Source organism: Lampetra fluviatilis, chromosome 12 (genome assembly GCF_964198595.1).
Source record: "Lampetra fluviatilis chromosome 12, kcLamFluv1.1, whole genome shotgun sequence".
NCBI lineage: Eukaryota > Metazoa > Chordata > Hyperoartia > Petromyzontiformes > Petromyzontidae > Lampetra > Lampetra fluviatilis.
The window spans coordinates 4,154,708-4,168,032 of record NC_136286.1 but is presented as its reverse complement, the minus strand read 5'-3'; positions in this window follow the sequence as shown (position 1 = coordinate 4,168,032).

Here is a 13,325-nt window from a genome sequence, read left to right as displayed (position 1 = left end):
TATAATCACGACTGCTCCCAACGATACGAATGGCAAAACAACAGCAGCAGCGATAGCACCAAGCGAGCAGAGTCAAGAGCACCCTGAGCCGCCGCAGCCTTCTCCTCGACGTGTGTGTGTGTACGCGTGTGTTTGTATTATTCTATTATTAAAGCGGGCGGCTGCGGTGGTGCACGGCTCTGCGTGCCGCACCAAGGAGTTGTGTTCGCTGTGCTCGGCCATAAACCAATCCCGGGCTCCCTCGCCTCGCTTCGCCCGGCCCATTCATTTCGCCTGTCAGCGAATAGAAAAACGGCCCACGGCTCGCGCTGGGAGGCGGTGGAGTCTCGGGCAGGGAGAGAGAGAGAGAGGGAGGCAGCAGAGAGCGCGTGGTGTGGGTGCGTGGAGCCTGCGCGCAGGAGTGGGATGGATGGAGGGAGATGGTAATGATGGTAGTGGCGCGGAGTGGTGGTGTGCTGGGGTTAAGAGATGAGTGCTTTGTTTTGTTTTTTTAAACAACAACAACACAAAACAACAACACAAAACAACGATTGCTGAGCACAGGAGCAAAACGCCCCAAAGCGCCAAGCGGGCAGCAACAAGCTGCACTCGAAGTTGCTGTGCGATAGATGTCCCTTTGGAGGGGTACGGAGCGAGGCTGTTATAATAGATGGGGTCATCTCTGGTGTCGTGGGGAAAGGGGTCTCGAAGGTGGGTAGCTGGAGGCGAGGGTCATGGATGGCTGGAATGTTGGGGCGGGGTAAACTGGAGGGAGGTTAAGAGATGTGCACCTCTTCCAAGACCTCTGGTCGGCGTGGAAGAGAAGGTCAAAGACCCCTTCTCTAGAGGGGCTCTCTAGCGCTCCCTTTAAAGGAGGTTCATCCGCCCGCAGTGGCGGTGAGCACGCAATTGCAGGGCTGCACCTTTGCATCCACATTCGGTGTTGTATCAAATGCAATGATACATACACGCAGATTGTGACAGTGTGATGTGATGGGGCGTCATGGGGTATGTGTGGGGGGTGGGATCGATGGATGGAGAGGGGCTGGGTGGTTTTGTTTGGCTGGGGTGGAGGGATAGCCAGGTTAAGAGATGTGTACTGCGCAATATCTATTCACTATTTATCCTTTGTATTGTCTAGGAATGCTTTTTTTTGTAAACGTGTTTTCAGGATTTATTTCAATAATTGTGTTATTAGTTTACGTGACATAGAGTAACAGCGCTTATTTCAATTTAGATGCGTATATGTTTGTTTGCCTGCGTCCCGAACCCCATTATTTAGTTAAGGCGTAAGTATCGAATATCGCGGTTTCGGCTTTACGCAGAATTTTCCAAGAACGTAACCCCCCGCGATCTTCAAGGGTCTCGTGTACAATACTCGACGTATATGTGCAGTCTGTTAGTGCTGTGGGGATGAGGTGGGGGGCTCATTTGGCCCGGAATGGGGGGGGGGGTGGCGGCGGCAGTGTTGGACGATGGCTTCGTGCACGAGGCGGAGTGGCTTGCTGGGTCGTGCGCGGCGCCGGCGAGAGAGAGAGAGAGAGTGAGGAGTCGGGTGGTTTGTGTAGAAGGGGGAGGGGGGGTAGGAGAATGGTGGTGGTGGGGGGGGTCTCATATTTCCAGTCGTTTCCCACGGGACCGTCAATTGATTTTGTAATGATGTTATAGATTTTCTTTAGTGGGAAGCGTACTAAATCAGCGCTGCGGATCTCGTGTCGCGAGAATCGTCGCTCGCTTCGGTCGGGAAATCCGCGCAGCCCTCCGACGTTTCGCTGCCTCTTCTTTCTGCAGTCCCTCGAGAAATCTCCACAGGAACCGCTGCAGAAGCTCAACGCACGTGGAGCGAAACGTCTGACATCCGACCCAGAAATGATGAATTGTCGTGGCGCGAGCATTGAGCCGGGTTTGGTGGAGGCTCGATGTTGCCATACCCTGGCTCGCCAGGAGAAGGCGGTACACGCAAGAACACGTGGATTCCACCTGTTCCGTCCGTATGGGGGTAGAGTGTTTCTCCCTCGCGCGAGTAGGGGTTTCTCCGCCCGCGCGCTCCGGTTTCATCCCACGTGCATGCGCTCATTAAATGTGCCGGTAACACCTTAACGTATGGTGGACCGCAAAGCTTGGGCAATTTGTTGGCGCCGGTCCACCGCGTGGTTGCTGCCTTCGCAGGTTGTCTGTCTGTGGTTCCTCCTCCTCCTCCTCGCGCCTCTTCGAGAGGTGAACGAATTACGGTGCGGCGGTGGTGGCGGCGCGTTTCAAGCAGGGCCGGATTCAGCCACGGGGGTTTTAGGGGCTGCAGCACCAGGAGCCTCCGCCAGCTGGAGAGGGGCCTCCAGAGATGAAGTGAAAAAGTTATTTAATTTGTGAATGCTGAATTTGATTTGTTGTAGGCCTTGTAAAAATACATTTTATTTTTCTTTAACTTTGTTTTCCTTTTGAAAAAATAATATTCAGTGCCTACCTTGGCTCCTCCTACCCTCAACCAGTATATATACAAATACTGTGTTCTTGGAATTTCTCTCACTTGATACAGCTATCGTGCTGTGACGGTTCCACCTGAAGACGGAAGCTTGTGTTTCCTCCGAAACGTCGTGATTTTTATTTTATTTTGATTTTACTTTTATTAATTTAAATGTTTTACCTACGTGACTTTACCGTAAAAAACCTAAGAATATTACTGGGGGCCTCACGGTAGCCTGTAGCCCAGGGGCCGACACAATCTTAATCCGGCCCTGGTTACAAGTTGAAATAATTGATAGTGCGCGATTGAGCAAATACCCCGGGCTCAGTGTGCATCATTTACATCTGATCTAACCATCGTCATCAGCAGCCGTGGTCAATTCCGCTGCTGGATGAAAGCCTCCTCGTGTTGGGCGCTCGGTCGTGGAAGTTGTTTGACCATACTTCACTACGCGTGTCATTGCGGGTTGATGGAAGTCGGGAGGGGGGGGGGGCGAGGCACAGAATCGGTTCAGAAATCACTGCCCGGTAAAGTCACGTTTGCAGTGGCCGCGTTCATAGCAAGTGTGCTAACCACGGCGCCACCGCTCCTCCATACATTAACTTGCACGTGTTTTCTTTGAACAGTTGTCATTTCCGCGAAGGGTAGATATCCAGACGTATTGACGGCCCACAACAGTTTTACTTATATCTACATCATTTTGCATGATGTGAAAATGTATATGAAACAAAGCGTACGACCATTGCAATTCGGCCTCTTTTACAATTGACAATTACAAAATGCATGGCTGTTTTTTTTGTTTTTCGTTGTTGGAAGACGCACACCGACCATGCAAGGGCGGGGGGCGGGGTGTCTCTTCTCATCCGCAGAATACGGATACGGTAAGTCCTCTTCGCACACACTTGTGAAGAGCGTCAAAGTCTTAAGATGACTCTTCTCGCTAATCCACATCGATATTACCGTCCGCATTACCGTAATGCGCATGCCACGCTGTGTTTGTACAGCGTTTTGAGATGCAGCTGTAATGAAGACGCGGGTCGAATCTAAATTGCGTTACATTCTGCCAGGAGCATTCTGCTGACAAGCCTATACACGGCCAGGGGTACAGCCACCTGGTGCCTTACGTACTGCCAGTTGCTGTACAACACGTGCACTAGCACTTACTGTAGGACACGTGTACTATATTCCCAATTACGATAGAACACGTGTACTACCAATTACTCTAGATAACACGTGTGCGCTTGAAATATGGATCAATGCACACACACACACACGCAGCCGCACACCGATGCTCGAAATGAAAGGCAACTTCATGTGCATGTCATGAGCCGCGTGGCAGAGTTACGAGTCGTGGTGTGCGCCATCTATGAGTCGGTGTCATTTGAGCTGTCGATATTAAATAGCCAAACTCGATCGATTTGGTGAATTCATTACGCTCCGTGGGAAGGGCGAGCGGTGGGCCAGATTGTGTCCTCGTTACAGAATCGGAATCTTTATTTATCCTGGAGAAATCCGATGATTTAGGAAGCTATTTTTTTTCTACAGGTGACCAATAGTGGCGGTTAGAACGATACAACATACAGTGCAACATCAACGATAGGAGTGCAAAGTATAGTGAAGTAAAGCAGAAGCAATGCGAGTAGCATCCATGCCGGCGATTTAATGAATCGTCGATAACCTTTTTTTTTATCACGTTGATAGCGGCATCTAGCGGCTGCTGAGTCACGTGATGCATTCACACGGGACGTAGGAATCGACAAACGTGCGAAGGTTTACTACGAAATTCGTTTAAATGCATAGCGTTGGCTTAGATGGTAAATCATGCGATTCATCGGTGCGTTGTAATACCCCGAGCTAATTATTTTTCACACGGTCTTGTCTGTGGTCTTCACGATGCCGATTGCTAATTAATGGTGATCGTAAGGGAATAACAATACATCACCGATATTTGCGCCAACGTTAATGTAAATCAATAGCCCCTGGGTGCATTTTGCATTGCGTGTGTAAGGTGCAAGTTGAAATAAACATTTGATTGTTGACGCGGGAGTTGTATTGAGACTGCTGATCGCTCTATCGCGCGCAATGGAATTGAAACGATGTACATCCCTCTGTCAATCCACTGCTGGATAAGGATCTCTTCACCGTCATATCGGTCATTGAAATTACTTGACGATACCTCACCATGCTGCCCAGTGCGTGTTTGCGAGGGGCCCTAAATATAAAAAACACATACATATTGAAACACAATTTTTTAACTCGCATTGTAAAGTAATTGTATTTTTTTTATTTGCTATACAGCCAGATAATACGACAAATCGCTAACCTTAAACACCCAATTGTTCATAAAAGTTGAAGGCCGTATAGTACTGTAGTAATAGAGCAAGTGCAGAATCACTGAACCGGAATTGATAGCTTGAAAGCATTTAGCGCGGGGCCCTTGAAAGTGCGGGACCCGTAGCATATGTAGCTACTTGTGCTACTGGGATAATTCGGCACTAGGTCAGATATCACTGATGGTGGTCGTCGCCAATATTTAAATTCGGGTGGCCGGGTTCAGAGTGTAGTTCACTGAGCATACTCGGTTTGTATTCGTGTAAAACTATCACTATTGTGTCCATGTAAGCTTGTTTCCAAAGAGCGCGTGTTCACGTTGCCCAGTGAGTCCGCGTTTAGCGCAGTGGATGGGTTCCTGAAAATTTCCGCGTTAAGCGAAACGATGAAATAATGTAACGATAAAGTTAAGCGAGATGCGATGTACGCACGCGCAGCGAGATGGATGGGACACATCACTGAGGATATTGCCGCCGCGTTGCCGTATCATTCCGCGAATTGTATCATTCCGCTCAGCGGCGAAGCTAAAGAAAGTAGTTTGTCCTCGACTGCTCAAGAAACCGCGTTGTAACGGCGCGTTGTTTCGCGTTATAACGAGCGCATTCCACGTTGTGCGAAAAGTGTTGCATAATGCAACAACCTCGTTAAGCAAGGACTTACCGTTACGTGTATTAACCCACACATCGTTATCATTCAAGATCGTTGTGAGTGAGAGTATAACGTCACGAGTGTCTCCTGATCGCTGAGAAACCTGCGTTCGAGTCCGGGTTCCAGCCGCCCGTGATTAACCCAGGGTGAAGGGGGGTGTTAAGGGGGTGGTGATGAGCTGAAGAAAATGGAGCTCGATCCCCAATTACTGCACGCAATAAGCATCGCATTGACATTGGGGTTTCACTTACTGTCGCAAAATTGCAGCTCTTAAGATGTAATAAAAGATACATATTCCGGACATTACAATAATTTGTTTATAATCTTGCGTATCGTCATTCGTGAAAATTGCATCTGAAAACGACGAGTATATTAAACCATGCAACACACGTTCTTTGTGTGGGATTTAAACGGTCCACCCCGAGTGTGCATCAAGAGGCATATTGTTCATAATCAACGATTTTTGGGTTTAGATCGCGTTATTTATAAATGTGTCGTAACCCTCCACCACCCGACACGGCCAATCAGTCAAAAAAAAAAGTGTCACGTTGACAAAAGACAAATAGTTCACTGCTTTAGCCCACCGGTGTGTTGAAGCGTGAAACCACAACATTTACAATTTGAGTACGACGTTTCGCTGGTAATTGCATCCAGCATCATCGGGCAATTCGCCACAAATTGTAAATGTTGTGGTTTCACGCTTCAACACACCGGTGGGCTAAAGCAGTGAACTATTTGTCTTTTGTCAACGTGACACTTTTTTTTTTTGACTGATTGGCCGTGTCGGGTGGTGGAGGGTTACGACACATTTATAAATAACGCGATCTAAACCCAAAAATCGTTGATTATGAACAATATTGGTCGCGAAAGCCTACGTGTTAAAGAGGCATATTGTTGTGACTTCAGCAGTAGTTCTGTAATGCCATCTTCCGCGGCTGTTCTCTGACAACGGCGGTTGCACTCCTCCCCGCGGAGTTCCCAATACATAAATGCATCTCGTCTCGTGCGAATAATTACGCCCATTGTAGAGCGGCATTGACGCCGGGGGGAAGATAAAGGAGTATATTGTTACATCGTCGAGGATATCGACGGCTTGGCGAGGCCTTCATCTAGCAGTGGATCGGTCTTGGCCGATGAGGATGAATGAAGCAAAACACACTTCGTAAACGTCTGACGGTGGTTTTCACATGAACAATTAAATACATATTCCCGTAAATTGATTGTTTCACCATCGGCTTGGGGGGGGGGGGGGGCTTGTGACCTTTTTTGTTCGCGTATCGCGATACCAGCACCACTGTGTGCGTCCGCAGAACAAAGCCCGAGTCTCGGTTGATCGTCCACGCGAACGCCCGAGCCCCGAGCCCTTCGTTCACGGGACGCGCGGCGACAGGAGACGGGGGAGGAGAAGGGGCTTTGCTCCATCTGTTGGTTGCGACTCGCATCACAGGCCTCGCCGCGCTCCGACTCCTCCCGCAAAAAAAAAATCGATGGACGGAGGCGAAATGCGAACGTTCGCTCGCTTAATGGCGCTCGCATTGGTTCCACTTAATCACGCTAACACATTGCCTCGATGAACGAATAGAGCCGTTTAATTGAGTGGTGGCGCTGCGTTAATTCACTGCGCTATGAACCTTGGCCGGATTGAGTTCCATTGCCGGCCACGGCTCGCATCGTGTGCGTGTGATATCGGCGCTCCGTCCCTTCTTGACCAACCTCCATTGACCAACGTGGTGAAGTATGGTCAAACATCCGAAACGGCGTGGGGGGCGGGGGCCTTCGTATTAACAAAGGGGCTGTCAATTATGTATGAATGATTAATTAACATTGCATTCACTTTTAGTTAGACTGTCGTGTGTACATGCACGCAGGATTGTTTTATTTATTGTCACGATTTTAGAGGTGAATGGGAGGCTCAGAGATCAGAGCCCTGAACCGATAGACGCGAGTTTCGAATCTTGACCCTGACGCTTGCTGTATATTTGGACTTTGCGTGTCTCTCTGCCCGTAGTCGCGTGGATTTTTCCCCGGTGTCTTAAGGGGTTGTTGCCTCCACATTTAAAATGAACACGTGTGTCTGGAGTATTTGGCTGCTATAAAATGTCCACGTGACAAGCCACTTCAGTGAGCTATCATTTGTAGCTAGGTCGCTTCTGAAAAAGAGCTGTATAGCTGAGTGGGCCTTAGCTGGTACAGTCGAACGAAACATAGGTTCCAATCCAGGTATGAGCCATCTCTGATTAAACCAGGTACAGTACTCGAGTGGAGAGAACTGATGGTCTCAGCCCGGTCACTAATGACTTGCACGAAAAAAAAACCCGATTGCGTTAAATTTGATGTTCACTCAGTTTGGCGAAATCCCAACAGTAAGATCATTTTTATTTGTCCCTCATTCGATAAATGACAATCTCCCGGCAGCGGCAAGATGCACTTCCCTATTGTGCGAGTGAGAAAAGGGCGAATTCAAATGTGTCGTGTGAAAACCTCTTCCACAACCAGTACCGGTTCAGAAATCGCTCACCACTGTTGGTCAGCCACGGCTGTTATCCAACCCAAGTGGCCAGTTTCGTAGCGCAGGACCCAAATCACTGCAACATCGCTCCCCATTAAAAAAAAACCGTGGTAGAAGTTTCACAATGCCACCTTCGAGAATGTTACGAAACAGTTTGTTCTATTCCGTTAATTTTAATACAAATCATTATTTATATGGCTATTAAAGTAAAGTTTGCCTTGCAGACTGTGGTTTTGTTTGTTTGTTTTGTATCCTTGTTGTTGTTGTTGTTGTTTAAAGATGCAACAGTGCAGCTCACATTGTCCTGGGGACCGTGCAGAGAACCATCAGCACGGGGCAAGCGAGAAAGACACGCACAAAGCAGCGATATCATCTCACCCGCCACACCTATAATTAGGCCAGGGACCGTGGGCATCAGTATTTGAGGTCAGCCAGGAGTGAAAGGGAAACTATGTCCTCTCCGAGGCCCACACCGCCCCCCCCACCCCTTCCCCGTTTCTAAGCACGGACTAAATTGAAGCTAGGCTCCTTTTTATATTTCCACTGGCGCTCACAACACGTAAACAAATTGTACTAATTTTTTTATATATAAGACAAAGATCCCCCGTATAGCTTGAACATACAATTTCGGGGCAAGTGCTGTTAGCGAGCACCTATGAAGGCCGCAACGGCACACGATGGGGTGGGTGGCCAGCACCACGCCCGGCCGTCTTTGTCTCCCGAGTGGCGATGTTTTTACACACCGCACCAGGCACTCAATCGAGGCTGAGTCGACCTAAGGGAAACCCATGACCGGTTCAGATAAATCGTCACCTGTGGTGTTGGCCCGTGAGCCGGGAATCGAACTCGTGTCGCCGGGTTTGTAGCGCAGCGCTAACCGCGACACTATCCCTCCCCCTCACGCGCATCAAAGCCTCTCGTTGTATTCTCCGGAGTTCATCGCATTAACAGCACCTCCTTCTGCGGGGGACATTACCAATCTGCTCGCAGAGCCTCCAGGATGCCACAGCGCACGCTCAGGCACGCTTCACACTGGTGTTGCGTTAACGAGATTTTTTTTGTTTAAATCACGTCCCTCCTGTTAGCAGTTGTGGTCTCTCTCACGATGTCGCGCAGAGCAGCTGCAGCTAAAACTCCATGTTCACGGTTACGCGATTCAGGATGTCCACAAAAATGCCTCTGCCTTCAGGTGCCGACAAACGCTTGAGAGTGGTTGCATGCCGCCATCATCATCGCGATCATCGTGATCATCATCATTGGCATCATCCTTACTATCATCATCATCGCGATCATCATCATCGCGATCATCATCATCGCGATCATTATCATCATCGTCATCATCATTGCCATCATCCTTATTATCATCATCGCGATCATCATCGTCATCATCATCCTCGCCATCATCATCATCATCATCATCCTCGCCATCATCATCATCGCCATCATAATCATCATAATCGTCATCATCATCATCATCGCCAGCATCTATTAATGATGCCACTCAGCCTGCTATGCAGTGCATCTCGAGGCGCAAAAACAAAGGCGTGTTTCAGATCATCACTGCATCTAGGAGCTGCAGCAGCAAGTTCATAAACGAGTCATCGATTCATAATAATTATAATAATACTTCCCGAGCGTACTACTTGTAGCGCCTTTTGCTTATCCACTGTTGGATTAAGTGCTCCCCACGCAGTGTGAGTCATGCGGTTGTGTTGACCATACTTCACCACGCTGGTCGATAGGGGTTGGGGGGGCAGGGCCGGTTCACACGTCACTCCCCGCTGATCTCGGCTGTGGCCGGGAATCAGACTCGGGAGATCATGTCCATCGCTCGGTGTGCTAACCACTGCGCCACGGCTCCCATTATTTAATAATAATCATTAATAATGTACTTTATTAATCCCTCACAGATTCTCAAAACACTCGTTTTTTTAATACGGTGGGTCCTGCATTGCGATGTTTGTCCAATTCCATTGCATATCATTTTGCATGCGGAAGGAAATCAGAGTTCCCGGAGCAAAAGCGCGCGCGCGATGGGTTATCACCCGAAGCACCGCACGGATGGATGCAGTCCATCACTGAACTGCACCGCCATCTCCTGACCACGTCGCAGCCCGATCCTTACGGAATCTCGTGGCATTCCTCAAGGCGGTTCACACCCCCCCCTCCCCTGCTTAGCTTCCGAGATGCGGGCGAGATGGGGAGCATTCAGGGTGAGCCGGTAGCGAGACGATCCGGCGCATCATAGATCCCTGGAGGCCGCTCCGCATGGATTTTACAAAATGAAGTCATCGCTTCAGGGTTCGCAACTCAAGAGCCTTGACCCACGGGGATGCATCATGAGCCGTCTTCAAGACGGAGCAGAAACACCACTGATGTTTGGCTGCGGCAGCACCTGGGGATGGTCTGGTCTGGCGAAAGCAGCCAGAAGCTCAATTCCAAAAGCAGCTTCCTGTGGAAGCATTTAGAATCGCCCATCCGTAACGGAGACCGACAATTGCCGTTTTGTTTTGTAGAAAATTTGAAGACGGTAAAACGCGCATGAATGTCCCAGCGTTGTATTCGCGTTGTATCGCGCGTCGTTCGGCAACGATGTCCGTTGTTTCGCTCCACGTTCCTGAAGAATGAGTACTTTGAATGTGGGAGGAATGCTGGAGAAGCCGCCAGGGCGTCGAGCGGATCGTCGGACGTTGCTACAAACGCCACGGGGCGTGCGGACCCACGAAGAATGGTCGCAGAGCGGCCTTGCCACAACCTCGAAACACGTACACCCAGAGGCACAGCCTTTGTTAATTGCATCGTTAAACCAACCATTGTGGCGCGCACACACGCACGCCACCTAATCCAGCCGCTGTGGAGGCGAGGGTTGGTGGATCACGTATAGATTTGTTAAATTTGTTTCAACCACTGCACCGCGCAGAAGATGGCAGAGCAGAAAATGGGTTCACGAACCTGTATGGTGAGTGTTGTTCCTGCAAATGTGCGGAGTTTCTCTGTGTACTCTCATTTCCTCTCACATGTTAAACATTATTTAGAAAGGAATTGGCCAAATATCGCAATGCAGGACCCTACTGATAATGAGTGTTGAGACTTAGGCTCTATTCTGTGGGTCTTTCGGTATGAATTAAATTAATTCCTGCAGTCACGAAAGCTTTAAGTCAAGACTTAGGCTCTAGTTGTGGACTTTGATCTTCATGCATTTTCAACGAATTATATTCATGTATGACTCATTATCTTCTAAAACAAACTGCTGTACTATATTTCCAATGCTTGTGCAATTCTAAGCAATGCAATTGAGAACAACATGCAAGTTATCGATGGAAATTCTGAAACGAATTTAATTTATTTGCCTTAAGATCAACATTAACCCTCAATACTCCCAATTTCATCCGCTCACCGAAGCTAAGCATGGTTGAGCCTGGTTCGTACATTTGTGACTACCAGGGCCTGCCCAGGTGTTGTAAATGTGTGGGACTGTGAGGTGTGGCCAGGAGATGGCAGCAGCGCGTGTCAACCTCCTCGGGTGCACAGTGGGGCTTTCTCCTGGATCTCGTGGCAGACTAATACCCTAAAACAACATTTTTACTATTTTTTATTTGATTTTACAAAGTAGTGCCCACTGAGCTATATTGCTTTTTTCAGAAGCGACCTGGCCACAAACGATTGTCCAATGAAGTGTCTTATCATGCGGACACTTAAATCAGCCAAATACTCTAAACGCATGTTTCTAAATGTGGAGGGGAAAAAAATACCAGAGGACCCGGCGAAAAATCCACGCGACCACGGGGAGAGAGAGAGAGACGCAAACTCAAAATAAACAGCAGGCGTCAGGGTCGGGATCGAACCCACGTCCATCATGTATACCAGGCGAGGTGGTTAACATCTCGCCAATTGAAGGACAGAGAGTACTGTCCGCTTGCTCCTTGTCCTGGGCGCAGATGCAGCCTGCCACTGGGCAAAGCGCTCGGCTCGACTGCAGCAGGGCATTGGAATAGTTGGGGTTGGAAATGTGATGTAAGGCGCTTGGAGTTTCTGTGGCATTTAAGCTCTATTATAAATGCAACGAGTGCAAATCCTCATCCTTTCACCGCTTTCCTTCCACATGCAGCCAAACGTACGTTAATGAAATTCGCCAAACATTCACATTCTAAGACCCTCTCGACGACCCAGCGAGGCTTCTCATGGGTAAAGAATTAGCATTCATTCTAGATTTGAAGCTTTCGTGACTGCAATGATTCATATTCTTAGGTTTTTTCGGTAAAGTCACGTAGGTAAAAAATTAAAATTAATAAAAAGTAAAATAAAAAATAAAATAAAAAAATCACGACCTGATACAGCTATCGTGCTGTGACGGTTCCACCTGAAGACGGAAGCTTGTGTTGCCTCCGAAACGTCGTGCTTTTTATTTTATTTCTTATTTAACTTTTATTAATTAAATTTTTTTACCTACGTGACTTTACCGAAATAAACCTAAGAATATGGCATTCATTCGTTCCAAACGATTCATTCATTTTATGCTGCAGCTCGTTACGACTTCGCAGCCCTTGTCGATACATCAACACATTTATTTGTCTGTACTTCTTTATATATTATAATACAAATATTGATAATGCATTTCCCTTCTTGCCGCCGCCGCAGCCACCACCACCACAGCTCGCTCGCCCGCACGGTCAAATAAATGAGCGGCGTGCCGCGCTGCTGACGGGCGGTGTGGGCCCGTCACCCTCCAGCAATCGCAGCGGGGAGGCTGGAAGTTGCAGCAGTTTTGTCAATAATAGTCGAGCGGCATGTGCGCTGCTGAAGCTCGTGCGCTCATACGCATAAAGCCCCTACCCCCCCACCCCCCACCACCATCACCACCACCAGCAAATTCCCCTTCAGCGTGTGGAAAAATGGAATGAATTTTAACCGGCCCCTCCTGAGCCGTTTGTTATCCGGCCAGTGGTGCACGTCAATGCAGTAGCAAGCTAAGCTTGCTGCCTTGTCCGCATGTTCAATTCCCCCCCCTCCCACTTTGCTGCCACGAATATAAAATAAAGCGATAAATAAATGTCTGCTCACCACACAGAATGGACCCTGTCTGCCCCCCCCCCAACTTGACGAGTTCGTTTTGCCCGTCTGGTGGATTTGTGACGATTCGTGACCCTCCTGCCGTGCCGATGCCCGTCCAGCGCTGTGGGTTCGGTCGGTTGTCGTGATCCAGGATCCTCCTGATTGTTGTCGTCTTGCCGGCCGGGTTCGCCCTTGGCAGATAGCGGACTTTACCCAGATTCTAGCGAATGGGCTCGAGAATGTGTCATCTTTTTTTGGGACTTGTTTTTGTTATCATGTTTTTTCATATTGTTGCTCTATTTAGTGTCGTCTCGGTTATACGCTCTAATTTGTACTGTTCGTCAA